This window comes from Pinus tabuliformis, chromosome 5_2 (genome assembly GCF_031772625.1).
Source record: "Pinus tabuliformis cultivar Carrire ecotype Pingquan chromosome 5_2, CPIR1, whole genome shotgun sequence".
Lineage (NCBI taxonomy): Eukaryota > Viridiplantae > Streptophyta > Pinopsida > Pinales > Pinaceae > Pinus > Pinus tabuliformis.
In genome coordinates, this window is record NC_142306.1 from 832,688,490 (window position 1) to 832,703,836 (window position 15,347).

The 15,347-nt window shown below is 35.3% G+C and overlaps 2 pseudogenes; both read right to left on the reverse strand.

Moving 5' to 3' along the window:
- Positions 1-4,946: 4,946 nt before the first annotated feature.
- LOC149161904 (eukaryotic translation initiation factor 5A-2 pseudogene) lies at positions 4,947-5,603 on the reverse strand (annotated as a pseudogene).
- Positions 5,604-12,490: 6,887 nt separating this feature from the next.
- On the reverse strand, positions 12,491-14,188 carry LOC149161905 (eukaryotic translation initiation factor 5A-2 pseudogene; annotated as a pseudogene).
- Positions 14,189-15,347: the final 1,159 nt, after the last annotated feature.

Genomic DNA, 15,347 nt, shown 5'->3' on the forward strand with positions numbered 1-15,347 from the left:
AGAGGTGGGGAGTTTACCTCAAATGAATTTTTCGATTTCTGTGAAGAACATGGGATAAGAAGAGAATTCTCTACAGCTAGAACTCCTCAGCAAAATGGAGTAGTGGAAAGAATGAACAAAACAGTCCAACAAATGGCTCGTGCTATGCTTGATGAGTCTGGAACTCCCGCAACTTTCTGGGGTGAAGCTGCATATGCTGCGGTTGTTATTCTCAAATCAAAATTAATCTAGAAGAGCATTGAAACACTAACTAGGAAAGAAGGAAATTGGAAAAGCCATACAACATGTGAAGAATTTGAATGACAAACAACATATGTGAGCTCACAACAATAAAACTATCTCAAATTATATTACAAGAATCAAGTACAAATCATGGAAGCATAACAATAAAAGATGAAAAACTAAGAATTCCTTTCCATTATTCATTATTATCAAAATGAAGAGAGAGCACTCTCTTATATACATGAGGAAGATAACCATCCAATATTCTCTCAAGCACTCTCAACTAATTTCCCATTATTACAAGATATGATCCCTTTGAATCCTCCACAAATCTCTCAAGCATTTTCAACTACTTTCCCATTATTACAAAACATGATCCCTTTGAATCCTACACAAATCTCTCACATATCTTGGATAAGATATGCTAACCAAATCCTCCATGATTTTCTCCTTACGAATAGGCTTGCATAATTATCTCCTTAATATGGTGGAGGAGATATGGATAAGGTATGCCAACCAAATCCTCCATGATTTTCTCCTTAGGAATAGGCTTGCATAATTATCTCCTTAATATGGTGGAGGAGATATTTGAGAAGTCTCTTGGAATTAATTCTTCACATATTTCCTACACATCACAAAACTCACATATTCTTGAGATATATATAAAAATATGTATATTTTCTAATATTTAATCATAAATTCACTTGTAATACAAAAATGAATAAAGTGGAAAATAAGAAGGTGATACCCAAATGTATTTATGAAAATGATGTTGGCATTATGTTTCTGGTATGGCTCTATGATTCATGTGTTGTACTTGATGGCAACTCATGCAGGTGGAAATGCTCTGATCAGGCTCTCAAAATGTTGGAATTTAAGAGGTACGCAGGAGAATAGTTCAAAGGGTGCGTACCCGCAGGTACGCCGGCCAGGAAGTGCGTTCATACCTGCAGGTTACCCGTTCATGAGGTGCGTACCCCCAGTTCACTCACTTCAAGGCAGAGAAGCGCGCTCACGTGGGGTTTCTTATGTTTTGCCCGTGGTATTTAGCCCATCGTTCTTGATTCTATGGTTTTGGCCCGTGGTATAGGATCTATTTTAGCCCCGGTTTGGATCCCTTGTATTGGTTATTGATGGTTTTGTCCCATGGTGTGAATAAGGGCTTAACTATAAATAAGGAAGGAGATCACTTGGCTAAAGTATCTTTTTGCAAATTGAATATCTTAAGATCTGAAATATTGGTTTATCGGTTTAAAAGCTTGATCTATATAAAAGTGAAGTTGAAGGTGAATCTATGAAGGGTGATCTCTCGGGCGCATGATCAGATCTGGGCACCTGACTATCTGTGGCACACTGGGGGACTCCCAATTCGGCCCTAACCAGAGGTACGCAGGTGATTAACAGTGCAAGTGTGTGGGTACGCACAACAGAAGAAGGCGCACTGCGTGGGTACGCAGAGCAGAAGAAGGCGCAGTGCGTGGGTACGCAACGCGTCAGAGGTTTAGGTGTGTAGGCACAGTGAAAGTACGCGGCGCTTCAGAAGCCGCAGGTGCGTAGGTACGCAGCGCGATAGCATCTATGGGTGCGTGCCTACAGTAACAGTATGCGGCGTGATTGAAGAAATAGTGCGTGGGTACGCAGTGCAGCAGAAGGCTCTCTGCGGGTATACGCAGGGGAGCAGAAGGTGAAGTGCGGAGCCACGCAGGCCAGATCAAGAAAAACTGCGGATCTGTCTTAAGACCTTTTGTTGGCTGAATTTTTCTGTTGATAAGGTGTTCTGTGTTTAGTTTACTGTTACTGTTGATCTGGTTACTGCAGTTGACTAGGTGATTTACTTGTACTTGATGATCTCTTGATGTTTATGGATCCAGTTTGAAAATTTATGAAAAGTGGTCCTTGAAAGAAAAGAATTAGGGGGTTGTAGCTCCCTTCCAGGAGAGACTGGAAAATGAGAGAGAGTTGTAGCTCTCTGCAGGTTGCAGCCTGCGTACTGGTAAAGGACTGCACCAGTACAAAACCATTGTAAAAGGAGTTTCTAATTTGAAAGAAGATAGAGACATATTGCAGCAGGTGGTTTTCACCCACATTGGGTTTCCACCTTACATCTGGTGTTCTTTGGTGTGACTATCTGTTTTCTTTATTCATGCTCATTATTTTATGGTACTAACATGCAAAAATAATTCAAAGTATAAATAAGGAAGATTTATTAAAAGAACTTGATAATACTGATTCACCCCCCCTCTCAGTATTATTTCCAACAAATGATATGATAAAAGGTTAATGGGATGATGAAATATAAGGAATAGTGAAGAAAAAGGTGGATGAAAATATGAAATTTCTGAGTCCCAACTTCCTCCCCAACTGAACTTGTTGCATGTCCTCATGCAACCATGCATGGGTCTCTTTAAGAACATTTGGCATCTTGAACTTTGGCTTTACATGATGATGTCTTTTAATAATGAATGTTTCCAGGATATGTGAAAGACATGAGTAACAACTTACATTTTCTTATGGTTGGTTCTTGTGTGACAACCATGAATAAAAAGAATGTTGGTTCTTGTGTTAACAACATTCATTTCGTTTTCTGTTCTCTTTTCTTCAATAATAATGTAAACACTCACTGGAAATCATAATGTGCATAAGAAAGCCCTTTTGTAATATTAATGAAGCATGCCAATATTGCGTATGAAGCAAAGTGCAACAAAGTATCATTGGAAAATAAATGTTGGTGAATGGTAAATGAGAAAAATGGAGTGATAATGGTGAAGAAATGGAATCATGGTAGTGAATATGTAGTGAATATAGTTCTTCCTCCCCCAACTGAATTTGTTGCATGTCCTCATGCAACTTGACATGGCTCATGAAATGAAATGTAGCATGGTGAGGGAATTTTCCAAAATATTCAAGTTAGCATATAAGGAATTGCATGATTAAAGATTAGAAAACAACATACCTCTACTTACCCAAGAATGATGAACTGTGCAATAGGAATGTAGCTATTGCTGCTGCTGGATCAGGAAAATGTGACTGATGTTGTTGTACTGGATCTTGTGAAATGAAGGAATCTGAACTACTAATGCTGAATCATGGAAAAGATAAATGCTGAAAGTGGAACTATGGTACTCTCATAGATCAGAATTCATGTTGTTGTAACTGCTGAGGGGGTCGTGAAAAAGTGTATAGTCTTCACCTGCTACTAAAATTCTTGGTACAATTCTAATCATGCGAAAGAATGTGTTTATGTCGAGCATGAAAAGAAATCATTGGATTACTGGCCATTGATGCATGTCGTTAACCAATGCGAGGCAACTCACCATTGATGTCAATGAGTGCCAAGGTACCTGGGTACATCTTGCGAAATGCGAATAGAGGGGTTGACGTCGAGCCATTTGCAAGATCTGATGATCAAGGGACATTGATGTATTCCCATGATTGTTAGCGAGAGAACTTTCCATTGAGGCATGCAAGTCTCAAGGTACCCAAAATGAACTCTAGTCTATTTCCCAGATAAGGTGTTGATGTCGATGGGGCAAGACTTGTTGAAAGGTGGGCCTTAAGGAATCCCACATCAGTCAACGCGAGTTTATACAAAAAGATTTGGTAGGACTATAAATGGAAAGAACTCACGGACAAGCAGTGTGGATCAACATGGCGAGGAAAGCAAGGCAATGTAATCATGGAAAGGGAATGAGTTTTATTCAAAAGGAAAATTAGAAGGCAAAAATAAACTGAAAAGCATAAAGGAATGTATGCGATTCAGAAAAATAGGCGTGCATGAAGTCGTGAAAGATAAGGTAATGGAACATTGCTGCAACATAAGGATGGTCTAGGCGTGAGTAGTCATGACGCAAAAGGATTTTTGTGTAGTGGAAAATGTCATGATATGTGCAGTGAAGAATTAGTTCCTTCAAGCGTCCAATGATGCATATTTCATTGTGATTTCGAAAAATCACTTTTGCATTAGATTGTCTTCACTCTGAAAAACTTAGCACCATTCCTGCATAAAAATTGTCACCTTTGTGTGCCATCTCCATTGATCATTCCTGTATGAAGTGACTCAAAAACAAATTAGCTCATTTTCAAGAATTTATGAAATGTCCATTTTTTTTAATTATTTTTTTAAGTTACACTAATTGTGGATGAAAAGGGTGTCGCATTGTAATGTTGAGCTTTCTGCATAAGCTTCTCATTGACCTACACATAACACCAATCTCATTTCACTTGTTAGTATATGCATCCTAACTTTTGCCCACAAATTCAAAAAAAAAAAAATCCAACATACTTTTATTTCCCCCCAACTAGAAATATTGCATGTCCCCATGCAATGTACTCATTGGTTGTGCAATACTTTTTCAAAATGTTTTTATTGGTTTGCAGGAAAATTGATTTAAAACATTTGAAAAGGCTTTTGTATTTGTTAGGGAAAAAGTAGTTAGTTTATGAATGAATGAGGGCAATTTTATTGTATGATTATTTTTTTATTTTTATTTATTTATTTATTTTAGTATTTTTTTTTTTTAAATCCTCTCACAAAGCCTTATAATTAAACAGGAAATCGAAAATGCATCATACGGGCAAAAAGTTTCAGAGGCAGACCTTATGCCGCAAAACCTTCAAGGATAAAAAGAGTTTGAAGATATCGATAACCAAGCATGCAGGTAGCTTGATTCCAAGAAACTTAACATATGATAGAGTAGCACGTAACTGGCATTACTCAACTACTTCCTCGATATTTATAGTGCACAAAATTCCTACAAAAACAACATGTTGAATGCACTAGACTGAAAGCTAGGGTAATAAAAGTTCAAGGATAACAGCATATCCTTCGCATTCAGCAGTTAAGATTTACTTTGGACCAATATCCTTCAGGGCACAAATATGCTCTTTGCCCATTGCAGACATCACAGTGACAACGAGATCTTTCCCCTCTCAAAAGCCATCTTTGATCTGGGTAAGTAGTTGATCATCAGAAGGAAGCCTGAGATCAACCTTGGTGTTTCCATTGTCAGAAAACCATGCTCAGATATGTCAATCAATTGAAAATAAGTGTGAGTAACATGTGGGACATCACAGTTGTGTGAAGATGGGACAATATCTTCGAGTTTTTTCCCATTAAAAAAAATATCAATTGCAACAAAATGGCACTTAGCATGCCCATGTTTTCCGGTTTTTGAAGTGGATACTTCAACCACTTTGCAGGGTTTGGCCTTAATGACGATGTACCCATTTTTATGAATGGTACCCACCTACTGGGGAAAGGATTTGGAAGCCCCCGCATCGGCGTGGGAATCGAACACACAATCAGTCCTCCCCCAGAGGGATCCGTCCAAGTATGGATCTATGTTCCATGAATGTGTCTTCCCCGCTGGTACTTCTGCCATCTGAGGAGGAGGGAGATTGCTTGAACCCACAGAAATTGCAGGCCAGACAGAGAAATTGCAATTGTTCACAACAGTCAGTTTCTTGGACAAAAAAAGCCAGATTTTCGATGATTTTGGAGGATTTTGTGCTCAGATTTTCGATGATTTTGGTAATTGATAGGAGGCAGTTACTACTCTATCGTACCGCATGAAACACATAATTATTCCACTCGTGTAGATAGTTGTCTTCATAAATTTTAAAATGGAAGTGATGGAACTCCCAGCGCAGACAACATTTCTTGCAGGTGATGGAGTTTCGATGTCAAATGCCAAAATCAGAATGATCGAAGAAGACCAAAAGTTGGATGCGGCCACAAACAATTGGTTATTGTGAATTGCATTTGTGTTTTGTTTTGTTTTACAAAATTCTTTTCAAATTTTTTTATTTTTTATTTTTATAATTGAGATGTGGGTGAATGTTTTATTATTATTATTTTGTTTTTTTTTCAATGAAAAACTAAAATTTAGAAAGAAACTAAACCTTGTCTAGACTTAATTTTTTTAACAAATGGACACAATGATTTGCATATTGAAAGATGTTTTTGATGAAGCATATTGCAAAACATTTATTTATTCTTGAAATTAGTCGTCTAAATCATTCCTATTTTCTGATCCTCGCGATCGCACTAAGCGCAGAGGAGAGCATACTTATTCTAGGTAAAAGTAAAACTGAAAATGAAAGCAAACACTGAAAATGAAAGCCTAGCTACTCTATACTAATTAGAATTTACAAATTAGTTATGTGTAGTTAAACTTCCAATGAAGCCACTCAAGTAGCAGTAACAGCAATAGATTCAGTAGTAATTTTTCAAATGAAAAATGAAAATATTCGAGAGTGAATGAGTCTAGTTGTTGTATCTGCAAATCAACTAAAAAAAAAAAAGATGAATCTAATCTAGTAATTACCTGGAACCATTGTTCGCTAAAGCTTTGATAGGCATAGTTTCTCTCACCTAGATCATGTTGTAACTCCTCTTCTTCTTCTCCGATCTGTTGTTCTTCTTCCTCGAATTCCTGTTCGAATGATTGTTCGCCATCAGATACGCAGGATTCTTCAGATGTTGAATCTTCGTTTATTTCTTGGGGAGTAGTTGAACCTTTAATTCTTGTCAAGATCTCCTTTTCCAAGGAAGAGGAGATTCTGACTTCTGCAAGGATCTGAGTGAGTAGTTCCAAGCTGAAACTCATTGTTAAACCATGTTAAAAAAGGAATTCTTACATACTAAAAACAGAGTGCTAATAATTGTCTGAGATTTTAATCCTTTTACAAGGTTTTAGTTCACAAAAACTCTTCCAAATCAGCACACTAAAAATTGAATTAAAAACAAAAGGGCCACAGAAATAATCTTGAATTCAATACTCAATTAAACCCTCTTACAAGGACTGCTCATTAATTTAGTAATTGAATTCTTCAATTATAACCATGAACCATGAATTCATCAAACACTCTTCACAGTTGCGAAAATCAAATACACTTGCAGAAATTGAAATTCACACTTGCATGAAAAATCAAACTAAACTTCAATACATCATGCCTCCCTGGCAACGGCGCCAAAATGTTGGGTGAAAATATTATGATTTAATTCTGTTGTAGTATTTGCCCAACTATTTAATTTGTCAATCCGAGGTTCATAGACTTACGAGGCACATGCACTATATATGCAGGACTGAAGTGGAACTAATATAATCTAATCTAAATTACTGAAATCAAATTAATCTAGAAGAGCATTGAAACACTAACTAGGAAAGCAGGAAATTGGAAAAGCCATACAGCATGTGAAGAATTTGAATGACAAACAACATATGTGAGCTCACAACAATAAAACTATCTCAAATTATATTACAAGAATCAAGTTACAAATCATGGAAGCATAATAATAAAAGATGAAAAACTAAGAATTCCTTTCCATTATTCATTATTATCAAAATGAAGAGAGAGCACTCTCTTATATACATGAGGAAGATAACCATCCAATATTCTCTCAAGCACTCTCAACTAATTTCCCATTATTACAAGATATGATCCCTTTGAATCCTCCACAAATCTCTCAAGCATTTTCAACTAATTTCCCATTATTACAAAATATGATCCCTTTGAATCCTACACAAATCTCTCACATATCTTGGATAAGATATGCTAACCAAATCCTCCATGATTTTCTCCTTAGGAATAGGCTTGCATAATTATCTCCTTAATATGGTGGAGGAGATATGGATAAGATATGCCAACCAAATCCTCCATGATTTTCTCCTTAGGAATAGGCTTGCATAATTATCTCCTTAATATGGTGGAGATATTTGAGAAGTCTCTTGGAATTAATTCTTCACATATTTCCTACACATCACAAAACTCACATATTCTTGAGATATATATAAAAATATGTATATTTTCTAATATTTAATCATAAATTCACTTGTAATACAAAAATGAATAAACTGGAAAATAAGAAGGTGAAACCCAAATGTATTTATGAAAATGATATGATAAAAGGTTAATGGGATGATGAAATGTATGGGTCTATTTAAGAAACTTTGGCATCTTGAACTTTGGCTTTACATGATGATGTCTTTTAATAATGAATGTTTCCAGGATATGTGAAAGACATGAGTAACAACTTACATTTTCTTATGGTTGGTTCTTGTGTGACAACCATGAATACAAAGAATGTTGGTTCTTGTGTTAACAACATTCATTTCATTTTCTGTTCTCTTTTCTTCAATAATAATGCAAACACTCACTGGAAATCATAATGTGCATAAGAAAGCCCTTTTGTAATATTAATGAAGCATGCCAATATTGCGTATGAAGCAAAGTGCAACAAAGTATCATTGGAAAATAAATGTTGGTGAATGGTAAATGAGAAAAATGGAGTGATAGTGGTGAAGAAATGGAATGATGGTAGTGAATATGTAGTGAATATAGTTCTTCCCAAAATGTTGGGTGAAAATATTATCGTTTAATTCTACTGTAGTATTTTCCCAACTATTCAATTTGTCAATCCGAGGTTCGTAGACTTACGAGACACATGCACTATATATGCAAGACTGAAGTGGAACTAATCTAATCTAATCTAAATTACTGAAATCAAATTAATCTAGAAGAGCATTGAAACACTAACTAGGAAAGCAGGAAATTGGAAAAGCCATACAACATGTGAAGAATTTGAATGACAAACAACATATGTGAGCTCACAACAATAAAACTATCTCAAATTATATTACAAGAATCAAGTTACAAATCATGGAAGCATAACAATAAAAGATGAAAAACTAAGAATTCCTTTCCATTATTCATTATTATCAAAATGAAGAGAGAGCACTCTCTTATATACATGAGGAAGATAACCATCCAATATTCTCTCAAGCACTCTCAACTAATTTCCCATTATTACAAGATATGATCCCTTTGAATCCCAAAATGTTGGGTGAAAATATTATCGTTTAATTATGTTGTAGTATTTGCCCAACTATTTAATTTGTCAACCCGAGGTTCGTAGACTTACAAGACACATGCACTATATATACAAGACTAAAGTGGAACTAATCTAATCTAAATTACTAAAATCAAATTAATCTAGGAAGGCATTGAAACATTAACTATGAAAGCAAGAAATTGCATAAATGAAAAGCAATACAACATGTGAAGAATTGAATGACAAACAACATATGTGAGCTCACAACAATAAAACTATCTCAAATTATATTACAAGAATCAAATTACAAATCATGAAAGCATAACAATAAAAGATGAAAAACTAAGAATTCCTTTCCATTATTCATTATTATCAAAATGAAGAGAGAGCACTCTCTTATATACATGAGGAAGATAACCATCTCATAATTACATATCCAATACTCTCTCAAGCACTCTCAACTAATTTCCCATTATTACAAGATATGATCCTTTGAATCCTCCACAAATCTCTCAAGCATTTTCAACTACTTTCCCATTATTACAAAATATGATCCCTTTGAATCCTCCACAAATCTCTCACATATCTTGGATAAGATATGCTAACCAAATCCTCCATGATTTTCTCCTTAGGAATAGGCTTGCATAATTATCTCCTTAATATGGTGGAGGAGATATGGATAAGATATGCCAACCAAATCCTCCATGATTTTCTCCTTAGGAATAGGCTTGCATAATTATCTCCTTAATATGGTGGAGGAGATATTTGAGAACTCTCTTGGAATTAATTCTTCACATATTTCCTACACATCACAAAACTCACATATTCTTGAGATATATATAAAAATATGTATATTTTCTAATATTTAATCATAAATTCACTTGTAATACAAAAATGAATAAAGTGGAAAATAAGAAGGTGAACCCCAAATGTATTTATGAAAATGATATGATAAAAGGTTAATGGGATGATGAAATGTAAGGAATAGTGAAGAAAAAGGTGGATGAGAATATGACATTTCTGAGTTCCAACATCCTCCCCAACTGAACTTGTTGCATGTCCTCATGCAACCATGCATGGGTCTCTTTAAGAACATTTGGCATCTTGAACTTTGGCTTTACATGATGATGTCTTTTAATAATGAATGTTTCCAGGATATGTGAAAGACATGAGTAACAACTTACATTTTATTATGGTTGGTTCTTGTGTGACAACCATGAATACAAAGAATGTTGGTTCTTGTGTTAACAACATTCATTTCGTTTTCTGTTCTCTTTTCTTTAATAATAATGTAAACACTCACTGGAAATCATAATGTGCATAAGAAAGCCCTTTTGTAATATTAATGAAGCAGGCCAATATTGCGTATGAAGCAAATTGCAACAAAGTATCATTGGAAAATAAATGTTGGTGAATGGTAAATGAGAAGAAAATGGAGTGATAGTGGTGAAGAAATGGAATGATGGTAGTGAATATGTAGTGAATATAGTTCTCCCCCCCCGCCCGCCACAACTGAATTGGTTGCATGTCCTCATGCAACTTGAAATGGCTCATGAAAGGAAATGTAGCATGGTGAGCGAATTTTCCAAAATATTCAAGTTAGCATATAAGGAATTGCATGATTAAAGATTAGAAAACAACATACCTCTACTTACCCAAGAATGATGAACTATGCAATAGGAATGTAGCTGCTGCTGCTGCTGGATCAGGAAAATGTGACTGATGTTGTTGTAACTGGATCCTGGGAAATGAAGGAATCTAAACTGCTGATGCTGAATCATGGAAAAGATAAACGTTGAAATTGGAACTGTGGTACTCTCATAAATCAGAATTCATGCTGCTATAACTGCTGAGGGGGTCGTGAAAAAGTGTATAGTCTTCACCTGCTACTAAACTTCTTGGTACAATTCTAATCATGCGAAAGAATGTGTTGATGTCAACCATGAAAAGAAATCATTGGATTACCAGCCTTTGATGCATGTTGTTAACCAATGTGAGGCAACTCAACATTGATGTCAATGAGTGCCAAGGTACCCGAGTACATCTTGTGAATGTGAATAAAGGGTTTGACGTTGAGCCATTTGCAATATCTGACGATCAAGGGACATTGATGTATTCCCATGATTGTCAGCGAGAGAACTAGCCATTGAGGCATGCAAGTCTCAAGGTACCCAAAAGGAACTCTAGTCTATTTCCTAGATAAGGTGCTGATGTCGATAGGGCAAGACTTGTTGAAAGGTGGGCCTTAAGGAATCCCGCATCAGTCAACGCGAGTTTGTACAAAAAGATTTGGTAGGACTATAAATGGAAAGAACTCACGGACAAGCAGTATGGATCAGCATGGCGAGGAAAACAAGGCAATGTAACCATGGAAAGGGAATGAGTTTTATTCAAAAGGAAAACTAGAAGGCAAAAATAAACTGAAAAGGATAAAGGAACGTATGCGATTCAGAAAAATAGGCATGCATGAAGTCATGAAAGATAAGGTAATGGAAGATGGCTGCAACATAGGGATGGTCTAGGCATTTGGAAGGAAATAGGTGAGTAGTCATGACGCAAAAGGATTTTTGTGTAGTGGAAAATGTCATGATATGTGCAGTGAAGAATTAGTTCCTTCAAGCGTCCAATGATGTGATTTCGAAAAATCACTTTTGCATTAGATTGTCTTCACTCTGAAAAACTTAGCACCATTCCTGCATAAAAAATGTCACCTTCGTGTGCCATCTCCATCGATCATTCCTGTATGAAGGGACTCAAAAACAAATTAGCTCATTTTCAAGAATTTATGAAATGTCCATTTTTTAATTATTTTTTGAAGTTACACTAATTGTGTATGAAAAGGGTGTCGCATTGTAATGTTGAGCTTTCTACATAAGCTTCTCGTTGACCTACACATAACACCAATCTCATTTCACTTGTTAGTATATGCATCCTAACTCTTGCCCACAAAAATAAATGATAAATTCCAACATACTTTTATTTCCCCCCAACTAGAAATATTGCATGTCCCCATGCAATGTACTCATTGATTGTGCAATACTTTTTCAAAATGTTTTTATTGGTTTGCAGGAAAATTGATTTAAAACATTTGAAAAGGCTTTTGTATTTGTTAGGGAACAAGTAGTTAGTTTATGAATGAATGAGGGCAATTTTATTTTATTTTATTTTATTATTATTATTATTATTATTATTATTATATATATCTATATATATATATATATATATATATATATATATATATATATATATATATATATATATATATATATATATATATATATATATATATATATATATATCCTCTCGCAAAGCCTTATAATTAAACAGGAAAGCGAAAATGCATCATACGGGAAAAAAGTTTTAGAGGCAGACCTTATGCCGCAAAACCTTCAAGGATAAAAAGTGTTTGAAGATATCGATAACCAGGCATGCAGGTAGCTTGATTCCAAGAAACTTAACATATGATAGAGTAGCACGTAACCGGCATTACTCAACTGCTTCCTCGACATTTATAGTGCACAAAATGCCTACAAAAACAACATGTTGAATGCACTAGACTGAAAGCAAGGGTAATAAAAGTTCAAGGATAACAGCATATCCTTCACATTCGGCAGTTAAGATTTACTTTGGACCAATATCCTTCAGGGCACAAATATGCTCTTCGCCCATTGCAGACATCACAGTGACAATGAGATCTTTCCCCTCTCCAAAGCTGTCTTTGATCTGGGTAAGTAGTTGATCATCAGAAGGAAGCCTGAGATCAACCTTGGTGTTTCCATTGTCAGACAGCAGACTTACAAAACCGTCCTTAGATATTTCAATCAATTGAAAATCAGTGCGAGTAATATGTGGGACGTCACAGTTGTGTGAAGATGGGACAATATCTTCGAGTTTTTTCCCATTAAAAAAAATATCAATTGCAACAAAATGGCACTTAGCATGCCCACGTTTTCCGGTTTTTGAAGAGGATACTTCAACCACTTTGTAGGGTCTGGCCTTAATGACAATGTACCCATTTTTATGAATGGTACCCGCCTGCTAGGGGAAGGTTTTGGAAGCCCCCGCATTGGCGTGGGAATCGAACACACAATCAGTCCTCCCCCAGAGGGATCCGTCCAAGTATGGATCTACATTTCATGAATGTGTCTGCCCCACTGGTACTTCTGCCATCTGAAGAGGAGGGAGATTGCTTGAACCCACTGAAATTGTAGGCCAGACAGAGAAATTGTAAGTGTTCACCACAGTCAATTTCTTGGACAGAAAAAGCCATATTTTCGATGATTTTGGAGGATTTTGTGCCCAGATTTTCAATGATTTTCGATGATTTTGGTAATTGATAGGAGGCAGTTATTACTCTACTGCACCGCATGAAACACATAATTATTCCACTCGTGTAGATAGTTGTCTTTATAAATGTTAAAATGGAAGTGATGGAGCTCCCGGCGCAAACAACATTTCTTGCAGGTTATGGAGTTTCAATGCTGAATGCCAAAATCATAATGATCGAAGAAGACCAAAAATTGGATGCGGCCACAGACAATTGGTTATTGTGAATTGTGTTGCGTTTTGTTTTGCTTTACAAAATTCTTTTCATTTTTTTTTTCTTTATATTTGAGATGTGGGTGAATGTTTTATTATTATTATTATTATTTTGTTTTTTTTTTCAATGAAAAACTAAAATTTAGAAAGAGACTAAACTTTCTCTAGACTTAATTTTTTTAACAAATGGACACAATGATTTGCATATTGAAAGATGTTTTTGATGAAGCATATTGCAAAACATTTATTTATTCCTGAAATTAGTCATTTAAATCATTCCTATTTTCTGATCCTCGCAATCGCACTAAGCGCGAAGGAGAGCATACTTATTCTAGGTAAAAGCAAAACTGAAAATGAAAGCAAATGCTGAAAATGAAAGCCTAGCTACTCTATACTAATTAGAATTTACAAATTAGTTACGTGTAGTTAAACTTCCAATGAAGCCACTTACGTAGCAGTAACAGCGATAGATTCAGTAGCAATTTTTCAAATGAAAATTGAAAATATTCGAGAGTGAATGAGTCTAGTTGTTGTATCTGCAAATCAACTAAACTATGAAAAGATGAATCTAATCTAGTACTTACCTGGAACCATTGTTCGATAAAGCTTTGATAGGCACAGTTTCTCTCACTTATCATGTTGTAACTCCTCTTCTTCTTCTTCGATCTGTTGTTCTTCTTCCTCGATCTCCTGTTCGAATGATTGTTCGCCATCAGATACGCAAGATTCTTCAGATGTTGAATCTTCATTTATTTCTTGGGGAGTAGTTGAACCTTTAATTCTTGTCAAGATCTCCTTTTCCAGGGAAGAGGAGATTCTGACTTCTGCAAGGATCTGAGTGAGTAGTTCCAAGCTTAAACTCATTGTTAAACCATGTTAAAAAAGGAATTCTTACATACTAAAAAGAGAGTGCTAATAATTGTCTGAGCTTTTAATCCTTTTACAAGGTTTTAGTTCACAAAAATTCTTCCAAATCAACACACTAAATATTAAATTAAAAACAAAAGGACCATAGAAATAATCTTGAATTCAATACTCAATTAAACCCTCTTATAAGGATTGCTCATTAATTTAGTAATTGAATTCTTCAATTACAACCATGAACCATGAATTCATCAAAAACTCTTCACAGTTGCGAAAATCAAACACACTTGCAGAAATTGAAATTCACACTTGCATGAAAAATCAAACTAAACTTCAATCCATCGTGCCTCCCTGGCAACGGCGCCAAAATGTTGGGTGAAAATATTATCGCTTAATTCTATTGTAGTATTTGCCCAACTATTTAATTTGTCAATCCGAGGTTCGTAGACTTACGATACACATGCACTATATATGTCGGACTGAAGTGGAACTAATCTAATCTAAATTACTGAAATCAAATTAATATAGGAAGGCATTGAAACATTAACTATGAAAGCATGAAATTGCATAAAGAAAAAGCAATACAACATGTGAAGAATTGAATGACAAACAACATATGTGAGCTCACAACAATAAAACTATCTCAAATTATATTACAAGAATCAAATTACAAATCATGAAAGCATAACAATAAAAGATGAAAAACTAATAATTCCTTTCCATTATTCATTATTATCAAAATGAAGAGAGAGCACTCTCTTATATACATGAGGAAGATAACCATCTCATAATTACATATCCAATACTCTCTCAAGCACTCTCAACTAATTTCCCATTATTACAAGATATGATCCCTTTGAATCCTCCACAAATCTCTCAAGCATTTTCA